Source organism: Erpetoichthys calabaricus, chromosome 10, assembly GCF_900747795.2.
Source record: "Erpetoichthys calabaricus chromosome 10, fErpCal1.3, whole genome shotgun sequence".
NCBI lineage: Eukaryota > Metazoa > Chordata > Cladistia > Polypteriformes > Polypteridae > Erpetoichthys > Erpetoichthys calabaricus.
Genome location: NC_041403.2, coordinates 103,608,409 through 103,628,577, shown reverse-complemented (window position 1 = coordinate 103,628,577; position 20,169 = coordinate 103,608,409). Strand labels below are relative to the sequence as shown.

Below are 20,169 nucleotides of genomic sequence, written 5' to 3'. Positions count from 1 at the left end.
GTAGAATCATGAAAGTGTACTAGCATAAACACTACATATGATTAATCAAGAATGAAGAGAAATGTTTGTTTTTTTTATTCTAATATACTGTTATACATTTTTTAATTACAACTATTTATTTTACAGGACCAGGGAGATGCAGTGGTGTTCTATGTAATTCAATTTGTGCTAGCAATGAATTTTTTTTTTTTTTTTACGTTTTAAAGTCACAGTAAATGCAATAATTTCTAAGCTACATTGAGATGTGAACACTTCTTTAATAATTATAGAGGATTTCTTAGTAGTTTGTTTGTTTCATTTTGGGAAGAATAAACATTCAACTACATATAAATCTATTCATTATTAAATTCACCTAATCCAGGCCAGGGTGTCATATATCAGCAGCATCATCATGTATTGGGCAGAAACATGCTCTGGAAAGGGTGGTAGTCCAATACACAACTCATTTACAGATTAGTCTAACCAGAATTTCTATGAGATATGGGGAAACAAACTCTCTCAGACATATAGGGAGTGTGCCACCAACATAGAGAATAGGCATGAGATTCAAAATCAGCTGTGATGTAGCTGCAGCAACTACTATACTACTGTGCACTAAAATAAATGATTAAATATTGTAAAAGACTAAAAAAATCCAGTCAAGTCAGAGCTATTACAAGAACAATTGACATTTGGTAAATAAAATCCTTCACCTTCTTCAAAGATCTCGAAGAAACTTTTTCCATTAGAAGGTTACAGCATGTCTCTTTACCGTATACTGTACATGCTCATCAACTCCTCATTAATCCTACTATTTGATTTGAAGTTTTCATTTATTTCATTTGAAATGAAAAAAAAAGTTTCATTTCAAATGAAAGTTTTCAGTTTCATTTCATTTCAGTGTAAATTTCCCCTTGGGATTAATAAAGTATCTATCTATCTATCTATCTATCTATCTATCTATCTATCTATCTATCTATCTATCTATCTATCTATCTATCTATCTATCTATCTATCTATCTATCTATCTATCTATCTATCTATTGTCAGAAGAACGACCAAAAGACATCGAGAAGGTTTGGGGCAGCCACCCATTTAATCGTTTATGGCTGCAAAAGCTATTAAATAACAGAGACATGTTCATTCAATCGAGTCCAAAACAGAACTGACTTCCAGGTAGCAAGATGGCAGCTTTAAAGGCCAGTAGCGGAAGTGATGTCATCCCGACCGGAACCAGAAGTGACGTCAGTGGCTGCCCCAGAGCTGGGTGGGATTTCCCTAGAATGGTCTGTAAAAGATCGAGAGGGAAAATTAGTGCACTCCGCCCCCCCCTGGTCTGGCATGGAACTACCTGTATTTAAGCCCTTTAGCTGTCTCCTAAACACACGTGTGTGACAGGGCCCCCCCCTTAGCCCAGACCCGTCGGGTCGGGCGTCCTGCACCGAGAGGTCGTGAACACGGGAGAGAGCGTCGGCATTGGCGTGTAGAGAACCCTTCCGATGAATGAGCGAAAACTTGTAATGTTGCAAATCGAGGAACCACCTCGTGACTCGCGGGTTAGACTCTTTGTGTAGGGCCATCCACTGTAAAGGGGCATGGTCCGTGACTAGAGTAAACTCCCGACCCAAGAGGTAGTATCTCAACTGTGTGATCGCCCACTTAATCGCCAGAGCCTCCCTCTCCACTGCCGCGTATCTGGTCTCCCGATCCAACAGTTTCCGGCTCAGAAACATGATGGGGTGTTCAGCACCATCGACACTTTGGCTCAGCACTGCCCCTAGGCCTGAGTCCGAAGCGTCCGTCTGGAGAATAAAAGGCCGTGAAAAATCAGGCGCCTTTAAAACGGGTGCTGACGTCATGGCCCTTTTTAAGTCACTGAAGGCTGCCTCAGTCATATCAGTCCATACCACAGTGTTAGGAGCCCTCTTCTTTGTCAAATTAGTCAAGGGCACGGCTCTCTCTGAAAAACGTGGTACAAACCGGCGGTAATACCCCGCTAATCCGAGAAATGCCTGGACTTGCCGCTTGGTTCGCGGACGGGGCCATGTCAAAATGGCTTGTATTTTAGAGCACTGTGGCTTCACCGTGCCACGACCCACCAGGTAGCCCAAATACTTGGCTTCCTCCAATCCAAAGAAACATTTCTTTGGGTTGATACGAAGACCGGCTTCTCCCAATGTCCGTAACACGGCTCCAACATGCTGTAGGTGTTCCTTCCAGGTGCTGGAATAGATGACGACGTCATCCAGGTAGGCAGCACTATACGTGTTATGGGTGCGGAGCAATTTGTCCACCAGACGCTGGAAAGTTGCAGGAGCCCCATGTAACCCGAATGGAAGGACACGATACTGCCAGTGCCCACTAGGGGTGCTAAACGCGGTTTTACCCTTTGCGGAGTCCGTTAAAGGAACCTGCCAGTACCCTTTGGTCATGTCAAGTGTGGTCAAGTATTCTGCCTGTCCAAGCCTCTCAAGGAGGTCGTCCACTCGAGGCATGGGATAAGCATCAAATAGTGAGACCTGATTAAGTCGACGGAAGTCATTGCAAAACCTCCAACTTCCGTCGGGCTTAGGAACCAAGACAATTGGGCTGGACCAGGGACTATGACTCTCCTCTATGACTCCTAGATCCAGCATGCGCTTGATTTCCAGTTCCACTTCTGCTTTCTTTGCCTCGGGAAGACGGTACGGGCGTTCTCGGACTATGACCCCGGGTTCAGTCACTATGTCATGGGCAACCAGAGAAGTCCTTCCGGGGATTTCGTCAACCACCTCCGGGACGGACGAGATAACTATCTCTAGCTCCCGCCTCTGTCGGTTATTTAAATTAGACCCGAAGTTAAGGGTATTACTTTGAGCAAAAAGGGAGCGGGGCTGGCCGGAGGTGGGATCAGGGTCCCGTTCCTTCCACGGTTTCAGCAGGTTCACGTGATATATCCGCTCTCTCGGTCGACGATTGGGTTGTTTCACCAAATAGTCGACGAGCCCCTTTCGCTCTTTAACTTCGTATGGCCCTTGCCAGTGGGCAAGTAGCTTAGAGTGGGAGGTGGGAACCAATACCATGACTCGATCCCCCGGCTGGAACTCCCGGAGTGTCGTGCCACGGTCGTAGTAGTGGGCCTGTGCTGATTGCGCCTCTTGCATGTGACTTTTTAATATGGGTCGAATCTTTGCAAATCTATCACGTAACTGTGCGATATATTCCAAAATATTAGTCGTGGGAAGGGCCTCTCCTTCCCAACCTTCCTTTAGAATGTCCAATATGCCCCGGGGTTGTCGCCCATATAACAATTCAAAGGGTGAGAACCCCGTTGAGGCTTGCGGGACTTCCCGGTAGGCAAAGAGTACGAGGGGGAGGAGCTCATCCCAATTCCTCCCATCCCCGCTGACCACCTTGTGAAGCATCTGTTTGAGAGTCTGATTAAATCTCTCTACTAAACCATCGGTTTGAGGATGATACACCGCGGTTCTCAAGTGCTTTATTTTGAGTAACTTGGCCGTTTCTTTGAACGTCTCCGAGGTAAACGGCGTCCCTTGGTCCGTAAGGACTTCTTTAGGGATTCCAACTCGCGCAAAGACCTCCATTAATGCCCGTGCGATTGCTTTAGAATTAGCTGAGCACAATGGGACAGCTTCTGGATATCGGGTTGCATAATCCACGAGGACTAATATATATTTATGTCCTCGGGCCGAGGGTTCCAGGGGTCCCACTATGTCGACCCCTATCCTTTCAAAGGGGACATCAATTAAGGGGAGGGGAACGAGAGGAGCACGGTCCCTCCTAGGAATTTGCCGCAGCTGAAATTCCGGGCACGAAACACAGAAGCGGCGAACCTCCTCGTTAATTCCCGGCCAATAAAAGCGGAGCTTAATACGCTCTAAAGTTTTTTCGGTGCCCAAGTGGCCTCCTAGGAGATGGCCGTGCGCTAACTCACAAACTTGCCGCCGGAAAGTTCGTGGAATTAGCAGCAGCTTCCGCACTCCCCCCTCGTGTTCACTGACCCGATATAATAAGTCATTTTCTAACACAAAGTGGGGTCCTTGTGGCATGGGCTGATTGGTGCGTTGGCCGTTGGCGAGGACTACTACATTCTTCGCAAACTTAAGGGAATCATCATTCCACTGCTCCCTTCTAAATGATGCCGGTGTTTGTCTGAATTGAAAGCTCAGATCTGAGAGAGGGTCCGGGCTGACCTCAAGGGGCGGAGAGTCATGCCGCTCTGGTGAGGTGCGGACTGATGACGTATTCGCCCGCGACGGGCCGGGAAGCTCTCCGTCCTCCTCGGGGTTTCCCATATCTCTCTCCACCGGCTGCGTACACGGTGTGGAGACAACCTGAGACGGTGTATTCCCATCGGTTACTAGGCCTAATTTTGAATAAGGCGAGATCAGTACTGCACCGCTTTTAATGTCAGACCAGTCCCGCCCGAGAATCACCGCACACGGGGGTTTTGGATGTACAGCCACAACGAGTTTTCGTAGTATCCCTCCGTGGCAGATGAAACACCGGGCGGAGTCATAGGCGCGGACATCTCCGTGTACACAGGTAATTCTGGTCTTTGTTTTTAACCACTGTCGCGGTAGTACATATCGGCAATCAACAACAGAAATGTTGCTGCCGGAATCAAATAAGGCTTCTACCTTGTAGCCATTTACTATGACCTCACCTTTATGAGCCAAAGCCAGGGGGTTTGAAAGCGCACACAACCCATCCCTCTCTCTCCACTTACATTCCGCCTCGCCTCCGAGCGAGGACCGCGCCCGCGGGATCGGGGACTCCGATGCAAACTCTGGTGTATGTCGAGAGGGCAGTGTAAGAGGGACGTAATCTCTATGGCTTCTACTTAAGGACCGTTCCGCCCTCTCAAATTGCGAGGCTGCCCTCGATGTTTCTATGAGCTCAATGAGCTCGTTTATGTTTGCAAATTCTCCCCAGACCGGCTGGGCGAAATGCTCTGGCAGGCTATTTATGAACAAAAAGCAGGCTACTTTTTTCACTACCTGAAAGGTGGTACATTCAGCGGGCTTTAACCAGCTGGCCACCTCTTCCCATAGAAGGTCTAGCTGTTCTTGGGTAGACCGTTCAGGGTTAAACCTCCAGTTTTTAATTTTCTTCACCTGCTGGTCTGGGGAATGTCCACCTTCCTCTGGGACCTTAGCCCCGGTGGAACGGACAGCTCTCTCCTCTGAGAGAGCATAATAAGTCCCCATCGTATCCCCCATAGAGACCAGCCCACGTCTGTGTGTCCCAACGACACTCTCCCTATTTAATTGAGGTGACCCAGAAATAGACAAAGGGAGCGGAGTCTGCACCGGTTCTTTCCGAAACCCGAGACGCACTCCCCACCCGAAAGCTCGGCCCAGGTACTCTCCCACCTGGACATGATTCAGGTCCGGTCCCGTTCTCTTCAGGGATTCCTCCATCCTGCCGACTACGCCACTGTCAGAAGAACGACCAAAAGACATCGAGAAGGTTTGGGGCAGCCACCCATTTAATCGTTTATGGCTGCAAAAGCTATTAAATAACAGAGACATGTTCATTCAATCGAGTCCAAAACAGAACTGACTTCCAGGTAGCAAGATGGCAGCTTTAAAGGCCAGTAGCGGAAGTGATGTCATCCCGACCGGAACCAGAAGTGACGTCAGTGGCTGCCCCAGAGCTGGGTGGGATTTCCCTAGAATGGTCTGTAAAAGATCGAGAGGGAAAATTAGTGCACTCCGCCCCCCCCGGTCTGGCATGGAACTACCTGTATTTAAGCCCTTTAGCTGTCTCCTAAACACACGTGTGTGACACTATCTATCTATCTATCTATCTATCTATCTATCTATCTATCTATCTATCTATCTATCTATCTATCTATCTATCTATCTATCTATCTATCTATCTTTCTTTAACTTGGCAAATGCATCTTTGAAATGTGGGAGGAAATTAAAGTCCTGGGAGACTGTGCAAACTCCACACAGATGGGGGCCATGCTTGAAAATCAAACCCAATCTACTCCATCAAGATTGGAGTGCCGACACTAAGAAACCTAAAATATCTCTTTATCTGGGGTTACGAGGAGACAAAAGAGCCAATCTTGAACAAATTAATTATCCAGCAGAGGAGCTCACACACACTGTGTAATTCTAGAGTTATCATTTAATCTAACAAACATGTCTTTAGGATGGTCTGTAGTAAAAACTCATCTTACCTGCCCTATTTATTTTTTACAGAGTATCTAGGTGCATATGAGGCTTGGAAAGTACTGCACTCATTTTGAAGACTTACAGATTGCCCCTCTTCATTTTGCAGATTATATATGATCAACATGTATTGAAATAACATGCAGCAAAGCCTGCAGTAGTCAAGATGAGCATTATCAACTCCAATTTAACGTGTATGTTTCTTTCCGAGAAAAGAGTGAGTTGTTCACTGTTATCCATTATTTTTTATCATTATTAATGTCTCTTTTTCAAATTTTCTTTTTCACATTACAGGTTTTGAATACCACAGGATTCACTTCTGCACTTGAATTTCCATTACAATCTTGTTTTTCAAGAGGGACGCAATTTTCTAGGATCTTTGCGCACTATTGGTAGGGTGGTTGCCATCATGGGATGACTGACGAGTGTGGCCTGTGATGTCATCAGATCAACAATATTAAGGGTACTGCAATTCACTTCCTGGTATCCAAGACTGAAGAAAAACAAAAGGCTTCTTGGTTTTTTGAGTGCTTCTGTGTTTGATTTTCTGGTTCTAAGAAATTCTTCTTTTGTTTACAGAATCGATTTTTGATTACAGTTTTTGACTTTGTTAAAAGATAGGACATACTTTTGGTTATCATATTTAGTCGTACCTCACATTTATCATTTTCATCTTTTGGTCGTTATTTTCCACAGTGTCTGTTTCAATACAGACATAACACAGTATTTCCCATACTGACTACTTGGGTAACAACTGGGGATCCAACAACTGATGCTACAAGGCTATAGCCCCCTAAGAACCCAAAAGCTGGATAAAGTAGGAATGAAAATAAATGGATGAGCAAGATCTCATTTAAATTCCATCCATCCATTATCCAACCTGCTATATCCTAACCACAGGGTCATGGGGGTCTGCTGGAGCCAATCCCAGCCAACACAGGGCGCAAGGCAGGAAACAAACCCCGGGCATTGCCCCAGCCCACCACAGGGCCTTATTTAAATTGGATTGTGAAATTTATCAAGATGGGCACAGCAATGTCACTTTTAACAACATTAGCATTGAAGGTTTATTTTATTTGTAACTAGCTGACTCCTGTGGCTCTGCCCGCAGAGTAGTGTAACAGGACAAACTTTAAAAATCAACTAACAAAAATGTAATAATTTGTATTGACAAGAATTTATATTGATACCTTTCGTATCCGAGGGCCTCTTGATATACAATATTTTTGGTTTTGCTATCAGGGGCGAGAATGTAGCTACCTGGCTCCCTACTCTTGAGATCCCACCTCTCTCTCCCCTCAGCCCGCAGCCTGTCTCTCAGATTTGTGTGAATAAATCGGTGCCGCAAACGAACTATGATGCTTTAGTGCAATGAGAGAAGTCGCAAAATCAACTGGAATGTTTGAGCAAATTATAGAAAAAAAAGGTCTAAAACCGTTAAGTAGTTCTCTCATGAAAAGCCGACAGACATACAGACAGGCAGACTGATAGGCAGACAGATGTTGGATTTTATATATAGAGTGATAGATCTAGACTGAATTTTTTGGTTTTCTTTTCTTGTTTGATAGAATGCCATACAGTAGCTCTTTATATTTTAATTTTTTACCATTTTCTTAGTAATATTCTATAGCTTGAAAAATGAAACAAAAATTATACGGGTGACGTATGAATATATTTGTAATTCACGGTTCTGACTGCACAGGGTGGCAGCACTTTTGAAAGGAAATGCAATCAAATATTGTGTATTCAAGGAACTAAAAAATAAGCTCAGTGTGCAAAACCAAAATCATAGTTAGAGGGAAGAGTGTTGAAAATTAGGATATGCATCTAAACTGAGCCAAAACGTAAGCTGAAACACGTGGTCAAAAACATAGAAAATATTCTGTAAGCAGGTATGAAAATGATGCACAAAATAACATTAGTGAGTTTTTAAGTTGAATCAACACAAACATGGACAAACCAGAACATGCACAATACTAACATTTTATACCAGCCTGACAGGGACAGATCCAAAGTCAATGGGCCTGAAAAGATGTCAGGCCCCCAACCCCTGAAGCCAGCCTGAACCAAACTATAGACATGTTTGAAAATTTGCTATCCAGCTAAATGTCAACATTTATTTTTATTTGTAGAACATCAAACATGATATACTGAAAAATGAAGTAATTGATAGTATATTTTGCAAACTTCATCTTTTAGAAGTTTTTCATTCTTAACTTATGTTTTGCTTGTGGTCCATAGTGACTTAAGGTTTTATCTTTTTTGTTGCTTATACCTGCAGCCCAACACATTTGTACAGTGTGTGCTGCCCATAATTTTTTTAAACTTGTTGATTTTGTTTCATTGAAAACTTTGCTGAAAACTTTGGAAAGGGCAAGTACTTGATGTATAAGTAGGGACTGGATGTTGCTGACTCAAATACACAATTATTTCCATTGGCCATTCTTTGAATATTTATGTTTAGAGTATGTTTAACACCATATTATATGTAAAGGCAGATACCTCCTCAAAATGTATGATACTATCATAGAATCAGTATGCAGGTGAATGGATTTATAAGGGTCATTATTTTCAGAAATAATTAATACAGTGAAATTCGGAACTTGCACATGCTAATCAACATGTTGCTACTCTCAATTAATGAGTACATCTGTCTTAACTTGAAATGTATGTCTTCTTTGCCTGAATAATCTCTGAACATATCTCTGAACATTTTTCTCAGAACATATAAAGCCCATGCTATTCACACCCCACTTCACATTGATGGGTCTGTGGTGAAATTGGTCAAGAGCACCTAATTTTTTTTGTGAGCACCTGACCTTACTTGGTCAGTTTTCACCATCTTCATATGAAGGTGCGGTAGTGTCTCCACTTCCTTCGAGGCTGAAGAAGGCAAACCTTCCCTCAATTCTCACCACATTCTACAGGACCACCATTGAGAGCATTCTGATCGTCATTGTCTGTTTTGGGAACTGCAGTGTCTCTGACAGCAAGGTCCTGCAACGGATGTGCACACAGCAGAAAAGATCATTGGGACCTCTCTGCCCTCCTTTAACGACATCTTTATAAAGTGTTGCATCTTCAAAGCCTGCAGGAAGACCACTCTTACTCTTCAGCTGATCTCTTTGTCCCACTTCCATTTTCCAGAAGTTACTACAGCATCTGAACTAGTTCTGCTAGGTTCTGCAACAGTGTTTACCCCTTGGTAATCCAGACTCTGAACTCTGTACTGCCCCCCGGCCTTCACATCTGCCTCCAGTAGCTTATTTATTATTTTTTGTTGTTATTATTATTTATTTATTACTACAGTATTTCAAATTAATACCATCTATTCACTTATTTATTTGTTTGTTTGTTTGTGTTTGTTTGTTTGTTTGTTTATTTATCTATCAATTGATAGCATAGTTCTTGACCTGTCTTGCAATTGTTCTGTGGCTATGTATATGTTGCAATGCAGTCCTGGGGATTGTTATTTTGTGCCACTATATGCTGCAATACTGTATATGGATGGTATGACAATAAAGACAATTGACCACTTCACCACTCATAAATGCATACAAATAAACTACAAGTAAATTATGAGGCGTAGAAGGGCTATTACTGATGTAGCTTTTGATGTAAGACTGCCAGCCAGGTATTAAATTGTTTTCTAAAGTAGCCCAATGACCAAAGTAGGAGAGCTGAATTTCTAAGATTGCATCTTCTCTGATTTCACTGATGGTGACAGTGACAGTGTTTGCTTCTCAGTTCACCTTTCACCATCAATGGCAGTATATATTTTTGTAATTTCACCTTAAAGAAACTGTGTGTGCTAGATCCAATGTGTGAATGCAGGCAAGATTAATCCTTGTCAGCTTGCAGGAGTAAAGAGGCGGAAATTGGTCTCTGTGGTATGTGTCATGCCCAATCCAAGGCATATATGATCAAGTCAGGGTTAAATATTTTAATCCCAAATAAAAACACACTTGACCACCTCCAGCAAGGTTTGTTATGCTGCAGTATTATAATATTTTAGGAAACATTATGTGTTCTGTCAATTTTGTGCTTTTCCTTTATGCACCATGAGCAGAAAGTGCAAACGGCAATTAGGTAGTGGAGCACACAAAAGAGAAGGAGCGAATCCAAAGGCCTCTATAATGCCAATAAAAGGGAAAAGCACTGTGCGGTACAGGGTGGTCATATTTCACAAGGGTTCTAAAAGACCTCTAGAATTGCAATATTACACACTTGGAAAAGCCTTTATCGTGGCATCTGTATTCAGCTTCTGAGACTCAGCTGGTTTCATTTTCATGAGGGCCCCCCTGACCTTTGGGCCCATGAGCCTGACACGCCTGCTTGGGATCCATGCCTGCATACTGGTAATGATGTCACATGTCACACACTCTTGGCCATCTGCCTAACAACAGCAAGCAACCATCAAAGCAATTACTTCAAAATGGCATACTGGAAAAACATGACTTAAACATAATTATTTTAAAAATCATAGACATGCAATCATAGAATTCCTTGACCTCTAAAACCCTTAGAACAAAGGTTCAATTAATTGTAATTATAATTTTGTATAAGAAACAAAGAACTAAATGTCATATAATGACAGCAATTATGTTTAACATTGTGTTTTTGAGATTTATTTTAATTTTATTCCTTTACTATATTACAAAATATGCACAACCCTCTGCAGTAATAAATGAAACTGTACTATATGTGTAGATGTACTGAACTCAACTGAATTGACCATTGTTGTAAGAACTTAGTTTGCTTAGATATTAAAAGATACTGAGAAAGACCCTTTTATTCGGAATGTCTGCTTACCAGAACAGTCATTAGGAAAAATTAAACCTCTCCATCGAGCAATGAATGCCATGCAAGAACCAGTCTATCAGAGGATGTAGTCATTTACACCATAACAACGTAATATTCCCAATCAGTGTAACGGCACTGTACTAACTCAAGGTGAGGCAGTGAAAATTTTAAAATGGGATCAGGAGAAAAGACATAGTCAGATAACAGGCAGAAGCCAATACCAAAAGGACTGCTGATCGATTGTGAAAAAAAATAAGAATTCTAACCCAAAGATCAAAGTCTAAAGCCTGAAAAATATTTTGTTCAAAAAACCAGTAAGCCAGTCAGAGAAAATAGCTGTGTGAATTCAAATAGAGAATCCTAATATCAGATGCTTGGGAAACCATTGAGCCCATTATCCCAGCACTCCAAATGACTTGATGCAGTCCCAGGGGCTGTTGGGATTTATTACTTTAGCAACGACTGATGCCAACTCAACAAAAGGCTGGCATTAAATAAACAAAATGGCATCTCAATAAGACATTATTAAGACATTATAAAACTTCAACTTATCAATCCTTCCAAATTTTACAAAATCAACATGAAATTCACATTCATATGGGTTCAAAACCCCAAAATCCATGTAAAATACGGAGAGGTGGGGAAAAATACAAACAAATAACTCATCATAAAAGACAAATACTGTATTTGCACAGTTACAAACATTTGTGTAAAATTTTGTAGAGTATTTGAAAGCTTTACATAGATAGCAATTGAACGAGAATTCAGGTCTGAACTGCTACCTGCTTCACCAGTTTGTCACTGTTGAAAAAAATCTAAATTAGCAAATGTATTTTTTTAAGCTTGCCTTTGCCAATTCAGAGTTGCAGGAAGCCTGAACAATGGTACTTAAGTGTTAAAATTACTTTTGCCTAGTTTTTTTTTTTCCTAATGACCTGTGAACATGAGAATGCAGCTGTGTTTATATAAGCTAATGACTCATTTTGTTTGACTGCTGGGAGAACCCAAGTTAAGGCTTGTATACCTGATACCTGAGAGATTTAGCACAATTGTATAAGGCCATAAAGCCTTTTGATTTTACTTTGTTGCATGACGTTTTATATCAGTACTGTGGGACATGCAATAAATATTAAAATTGAGCTGAAGCATTGTTAGCTGAATAAAGAAAACCAATTGTTTGTTGTTTGATTATTTTATAAAGCCTTTCTTTTAAAATGGATAGGATGCTGAAACATTTTCTTAACACCTAATATGACGTAACATTCCCAAGTTTGATTAATCTAATGCAGGATCATGTTTTTGCGCCTCTTCTCAGCATTATGTACAAGTCTAGCCTTGGAAGGAACACCAGTCCATGGCAGAGCATGAGATTTGTAGTCAGGACACTTGGCCCATGAGGCAGCAGCACTAACCACTGCTCTGCTCTGTCACCTTCTTTTAAACCTACTGTAGCAAGAATAATTGTTATTTCTGAAATACTGGACGAGGTGTGGGATGAGACATTTATCAGATTACTATTTTTGCTTCATGATAAAGGTAGTCCAAGGTAGAGTTCTGCATTGTATACAATGTTCAGGCTGTAAAACGTAAATATATTTCTTAGTATATACCTTTGAAGCTAAGACTAATATATTGTGCCTATAATTATGGTTTAAAGTTAACAATTAACCCAGCGTGCACATTTTCAAGATAATATAAAGGACAGCCCAATTGAACCCCACATATTTACAGGGTGAATAAGCAAATGGCATAAAGATAGTATAATCCAGTTGCAACAGTTAAGTTTGTTAAGTACAAATTTTCAGAGACTGCAGTTCAATTTCAGGTCAGCCCACTGCCTATAATTTTCAAGTATTTTGGAGTGTTATTTTTTCAGACCACCGTGATTTCTGTCTTGGTACCCTGGAAACCGCATCCTCTGCCTCACCCCAACACCACCAACATCATCCCAAAAGCAAATTTATCAGATTAACTGGTTGTAACCAGAATTGAAAAATAACTATGATCTGTGAGCATGATTTTCATTTAATATACTTATATTTAGCACACATGCATACTTTTGCTAACTTGAAGCCAAGCATACAAATCTTTCAGGCAGCAGTGACATTGTGGTGACTGTGGAAAGAAGGCCTTGAAAAAATTTACTGATTAGGGCACAGGTCTAATTTGGGAAAAGTATATAAAGCAGAATGTGCTAATTTGGTGGAGGAAAGCCTAATCCATATATAGCACTGGTCAGTGAAAAGTGTTAAAAGCCTCATTAAGCTAGTAGCCATCTTGCACTGATGAAAAGAACTCTGTGCCTAAGAGAACTGCCTCAGACTCCTCCAAAGATGGACATGCAATTGTCAAAGTCTACACTGAAGAATGAAAGACAATTGTATTGTTCCGTGGCTTCTCTTCAGTTGTATGTATGTATATATTGTATTAGCTGAAGTACCTGGAGTTACCCAGGTATATTTGTAGAATGGGTTAAGGAAAGAACCCAAAATTTTATGTGTTTTTTTTTTTAAAAGATGACTCAGTTGTTATTGCTAGCTGTCCCATTTGTTATCCACACTGCCTCTCGTCGGTTAAGAATTTGTTCCTTTTTGGGTCTGATTGGATTTCAGAATTGCAGTAACTCCTGGGCTTTAGTCTGATGTTTTACTTGCTCTGAGCCAGCAGGTGGAAGTGGAGTGCAAACTGTAGCATGCAGAGAAAAAAAAACCCACTAGGACCTCCAGGGTCAAAATTGTGGGATCCAAACTTGGTCTGTCTTGTCCATATGGGCCTAGAGAACTACTATGTCAAATTTGGTCCAGATCAGTCAATGACTGTCGGATTGTATAGGTGACATATATGACAGACAGACATACCCTCTTATATATATATATATCGCTCGCCAACCCCCATTTTTGTTTTTCCGGATACACACTTTTATGATTTTTTTTTCTTTGAATTGTTGCTATTTCATTAGTTTCACTTTTATTTCTGAACTTCTGTAAAAACAATATTTGGAATCTTTCGAGTCCCAATGTGCTGAATCTTTTTAATGAGGTAAGTGAGACATGTGTTTAATGACTTTGTAGCATAATTCAGGATAGGTTTCTCTGTTTGGAATTTCAGCAGAGACAAAATGATCCACATCATCAGCAGTTAAAAATTTTTTTTGCAAAGTAACCAATAAATGCATGTGAGGTAAACTCCGTTTTTGAAATTCTCTTGACTTTAACTTCAAAGCCTTACAATATTTACATACTTCTGACATATCACCTACGTATGTCCATATATTCGATCTCTATTCACCTTTTCGTTATTTCTCCTAGTAATAATTTCTCTTTCTTTGCGCTAATGCAATGTTTACTTTCTTTGTTTTGACACTGTCGTTTGTTTCTGCTTTCATATTCTGTATCTTGCTCTGCTTGTGTTTCACACCTACATTTTTTGAGGCTTTTGAATTCCAGTTTTCATTATCTCTAACCTGCTCTGCATGTGTTTGGCCCCCTTGTTTTTTAACCTTTTTTCTGACCTCGCTTTGTCCTGCTTTTGTTTCAATGACACCTGGTCCGTGGTGATTATTTTCCCTTTTTCCGAGTAATAATTTCCGTTTGTTTGTGCTACTGCGATCTTTACTTACTTTTTTTTTATACTTTCTAATTTTCCTACTTTCATATCTTTAACTTTCTCCACATGTGTATCACGCCAACGTTTTTTTTTTGAGCCTTTCGAATTGCATTGCTTTCATAATCTCTAACCTGCTCTGCATGTGTATAGGGCCAACGTCCAGATTGGACGTGCTTTTTTTGAATTCCACTTGTTCCGGGCTGATAATTACTTTCCTTATTTCCTGAATTTGCACCTAGATTATTCTTTTTCTTTTTTGTCTCTCCAACGCTTTTGAGTCTCTTTTCTCCGCGCTGCTTTCTTCTTCGCTTAGTCGTCTATGTTTCATCTATTACGTATTGTCCTTATACACTTTATATGCGCTGAGAGCCCTGGATCTGTGTGTGATCAAAGCCAAAACACAACTGAGTGTGCTGCCCTCCCCTTGCTCTTATTTGGTTGTAAGTAGGGCGTGTCTTGCAAGAATCTCATGTTGTACATTATCGCAAGATGGTCCTGGGTCAATCTCTTGGCACAAAGTCTCATGTTTAAGGTCCCTACGAGACGCTCCGTGGCCAATCTCTTTAGTCTCGTGGGTCTTTTAAGTGTCTTCCGTGATCTTAACGTTAAGATCACGTCTCGACACCCTACTGTTTCTCTGCAGGATTTTTTTTTTGTAATAGAGAGATATACTCTAATGTATGTTAGAATGTTAAATATATCCTTTCTTTTGCACCACATTTCTTTTGTCTTAATGTCTTTGCCATGGGTACTGGAAAGGGAAAAAGCATGTGCTCTACCTCTTAAAGAACACATTCTTAGGTACTATGTGCCCCTGTTTTATATGCTGCTGAATCTAAATTGGCCAGGTATAAGGTATATGGGAGTTGTAGTCCTGAGAGGCAGCCCTGTTGGGATACTTGGGTCCAGCCAGGGGAAATGCTGTCCCTACTTTAGGGAACTTCCACCTGGCCCGGAAGTGCTTCCAATGTGCAATGCTTTGATGTTGGAAATACTCCTAGGTCCGACATAAAAGACTCTACCTCATCTGCTCCAGTGAGTCAGAGCTGGGAGGCAGTGGACGACACTTGTGGAGGAATGGTGGAAAAAGATGGAAGGTGGCTAATTGTGTGTTTTTTATTGTACTGAACTGATGGTAGCCAGTAAAGAAATTATTTATTAAACTAACTTTTATTTTTCCTCAAATTATATTTGGTTAGGTTGTGTCAGGTGTTTGGGGCTCTTGGGTGCTCCCAGGTGGTCACAGTAAATTATAGGAAATTTTATTTTCTAAAAGTTTTAGAAGGTATATGTGAAAACACATAGATCTGTTAGAGACAAATACTTTGTAAAATAAATATCACTGGAGAGATCTTTTGTGTCAGAAATGGACTAGGATCCCCACCTCAGCCCTTCATTTTCTGTATAATTCTTTTCAGCCCCTTCTACTTGGTATTGTTGCTAAACAACACATACTATCGAAAAGTTGCTTAATAGGAGAGTTAGGGGAAAATTACTTCCTCTGGATTATAGTCTATAAAAAAGCACCATCCTAAAGCACTTTACAAGTACAGTTACATAATACATCTGTGTTCATATATTGTTTAAGGTCACACAGTTGGTCAGAGGCAAGAAGTGAACTGGCAGACTTGTGGTTAGAGTCCAGAATCCAATTTATTTATTCTCTAGGATTGCATATTGTTTCCTTTAAAAAAGAGGGCGAGAGAGACAGAACAAGAAAGTAGGCCTCTTATAAAGCAATCCCGCCCTAACCTTAACTATAGCAGTTTCTTCTAGGTGACGAATGATGGACCCACTTTGCATGCTTCACATTGCATGGTTTATTAACACCGGAGGGGAAGGAGGAGTTCTAAGGTTAGTTATGGTTGTTAAAGGTTTAAATTCTGTAATTTGTTTCTTTAAAACATGTCAGTTAATGTTTATTTTTTTCCTATCTTCGTGATCTTATGTTTTGGTCTTTTTTTCACAATTTGATGAGATTATCTTTTCAGTCACCATCTTGGTTAAGGCTTAAGCATCCAATTTTAATCATGTCTTGCCTAGGAAGAACCAGGAGGCAAGTAGGAGTGTTATGGAACCAGAAATTGAAATGTAATCTAATATAGTCAAAAAACTAAGCAAAAATTCAAATCCTCTTATACTGAAAGCCGAAATATAAACCAAAAATTTGTTGTCAACAGTTCAAGCCCATGACCAATACTGTAAAATTTAAGCAAAAAAAACAAAACAACACACTCACTAACTTTCAGGATTTATATGTAATCTTAGATGTCCAGGAAGTGGATTGTGCCAACCTTTATACTGTCGCACTAGTGAGTCACAAGTCATGACCTCTGACTCTTGCCCTTTAGAACAGTTCACCACGGCAACAAAGCCACAAAATAATGTCAGGAAAGACACAAAAATAATTTAGCAATCTTAAAACTAATCCAAGAAATGATGTATAGCTTTTAACCATATCCACAAGGAGACACAGGAGAAATTAAATGCAAATACTTATCGTAAAGGATCATGTGTTCACAGTATTATGACTTGTGATGTCATGGATGCAAACATTTAAATTATAGCAGCACAGCACTAAGATTATCTTAGTATTAGAATATTTCTAAAAGACATGATTTCTTAATGCTTGTTTTGATACTGTGATTCCTGGTTTCTTGTCTTTTGTCTGTCCTTTTGCTTTTTCCCTTTGTCCATCGGCTTGCTTTTTGCCTACTCTTTTAGTTTTGTTGATCCTTTTGATTTTTTGGTAACAGGTTCTGCTTGTTATATTTCTGACCATTTTTTCGGTAAACCTCATATCTCCTTGTTCCTGTTTCAACTGTCATTTTAAGAGCAATACTTTTTAAAGGCTTATCTCTCTTAATAAGGCCTAATAAATGATAACTGACCAGGAGAAGATATGCACAGTTTAAAGGGAAAAATTAATTTGTACTCTGAAGGCAGATGAGAATCTCAAGAGACACCTAAACTGTGAGATTAAAAACAAAAAAGCATTAAACAAAATTATAGACAAACACAAAGAGCCTGAGTTTCTTTCATAACACTAGGATACTAATTTCCATGTGCTGCCATTTTAAATTGGTTCACTGCAATGATATATAAGGCCGAGAACCTTCTGAGCAACAACATGAGAGCACACACCAAACTAAATACAAAGTGGAGGTGATTGCTATAAAATCCAACCATAAATTGGTGGGGAAGTTCCAAGAAAGCTATATTAGAGATTCATGACTGCATGTGTGTTACTAATGGCAACGTCTGTAACAAAAAGACAATAATCGCAATAATGAAGACAATAATCTAGTACCACAAATGCTCAAAACATAAATGAGTTGATTTTCATTAATAGAGACGGACAATCTCAAACTGTAGTAAATTCATTTCCTAGGGTTTTTCTTATTCTCAGCAAAAGGCATAACCCAAATATTTAGCCATTAATGGCAGGAAAACATATTTTTAAATGATTTTTATCATGACAGCTGGTATTGCTGCTGTGTATAACCATAGAGCTTATTGTCAACGTGGCTTTAACACATAAACTATTAATCCTGGAAATGTTGCAGCACAAATGGGAGTATTTTATATTGAAATAATCCATCCCCTTAGTTAAAATGTAATGAAGATATGGAATAAATGTTGTGGCGGACGGCCGGGTCTCATGCCCGGCCGGGACGCTCCTTCTGCATATGTTCCGGGGGAGCAACCATGAGCTTCTCAGTACCTCCCCTGGGACGCTTGGTGGCAGCCTCCCTGGCTGACGATGCTGCCTCAGTTTCCCGCAGGGCTCCATGGGAGATGGAGTTCTCCACAGCCCTGTTGGGATCTGGGGCGTCTGCCAAGGGGTGCTGCATGGGTCCCTGAGCCGCCATGGATGACTCTGCAGCCCCGCAATCAGAAACAGGTGATCAAGCACTTGGAGCACTTCCGGATGGGCTATAAAAGGGGCCAGCAACCACCACGCAGGAGCCAGAGTCGGGATGTGGAGGACAAAGCTGGACGGGAGAAGTGGTGGTTTCAAAGGAGAAGTGTGTTGTGTGGTTCTTGTGCTAATTTGGACTGTGTTGTGCCTGTGGGGTTCACGGGGAAGACGTGCACCACAGGTGAAGAAAATAAAGTCTTGTTGTGTTTTTACACATGCCTCAGTGTAAGTCTGTGCCGGGTCGGGCTCAATATAGTGCCTTGTATCACAATGTTCAACTTTTACATTTGTTTAACAATACTGAACTCATCGCTGTAGTACATGATACAAATGAGTTTTGATATCAGCTTTGTGATGCCAGACTCAGCAGTATTTTTTCATAATTTAGATACCCCAAATAAATAAAAGAAATTGTCTGTGAGATGGATTAGTAGTTATTTTTTTGAGTGGCGCAATTCAAAAAACTAACTTGCTAGACAAGCACACAATCACACCAGTTTTCTATTACAACATATCTAAACAATGGAAGAACTCAAGTTTAACTCAGACTTTGCCATTGTCGAAATCAGAATACCAAAACCAAGAAGTAAGTAAGTCTTTCATTTCCTCTGATTCAGTTCATTCTTTTAAAACAATACAAGTTTTTTTTTTCAATTATCAAACTTTCATTTCTTGACCATTGCTTTTCAGTTTTTCATAACCACTAGGTTTTGCTCACAAAATGTTTACAGTATGCACAAAATGGCAGCCATTGTATCACACATAAACAGCAGCTATAGACCCCATGACAGAGAAATATGCTACAACACATCATGCAATGATCTAAAAACACCTGGAGCACAGAAACATAAACAAGCCAAATGACAAATGGAAACAGACATTCAAATAATTAAAAGACTGTGCAAAAATGCCTTCATGCATTTGTACATCTTAACAGTTCTTCATTTATTTCAAAATGCAGACTATACTTAAAATGATTTGTCATCATTAGCTTTCTGGATGAAATATTTTACTTGTATTTTGTTCCTTTACATTTGTTCAAACCAAAAACAAAGAAATCTGTATTTTATATGTATTATTTGTGTTTGTTCTATCTCTTTCTTATATATATATATATATATATATATATATATATATATATATATATATATATATATATACTGCGGTGGGTTGGCACCATGCCCGGGATTGTTTCCTGCCTTGTGCCCTGTGTTGGCTGGGATTGGCTCCAGCAGACCCCCGTGACCCTGTGTTCGGATTCAGCGGGTTGGAATATGGATGGATGGATGGATATATATATATACTAGCAAAATACCCGCGCTTCGCAGCGGAGAAGTAGTGTGTTAAAGAGGTTATGTAAACATATATATACATATACATATATACATATGTATACATATCTACATATACACATATCTACATATACATATATATAGATATATACATATATATATATATATATATACATATACACATCCACATATATATATATATATATACATACACATATATTAACATATATATACACATACATATACACACATACATACACACACACATACACATATATACATATACACATACATACATAGTGCATTGTAACACGGGCTGTGATTGTTACATGGGAGGGAGACGACAAATCACAGCTTCCCGCTTTCTAATTGGGCCTGTGAT

The 20,169-nt window shown here is 40.2% G+C and overlaps 1 long non-coding RNA gene across 1 annotated transcript in view; it reads right to left on the bottom strand.

Annotated features, from left to right (window-relative positions):
• Positions 1-14,493: 14,493 nt before the first annotated feature.
• LOC127529421 (uncharacterized) overlaps positions 14,494-20,169 on the bottom strand; it is a 155,209-nt gene continuing 149,533 nt past the window's right edge. Inside the window, exon 2 of the long non-coding RNA XR_007936106.1 lies at positions 14,494-14,916. This is a non-coding gene — a long non-coding RNA (uncharacterized LOC127529421). The remainder of the gene's footprint in view (positions 14,917-20,169) is intronic.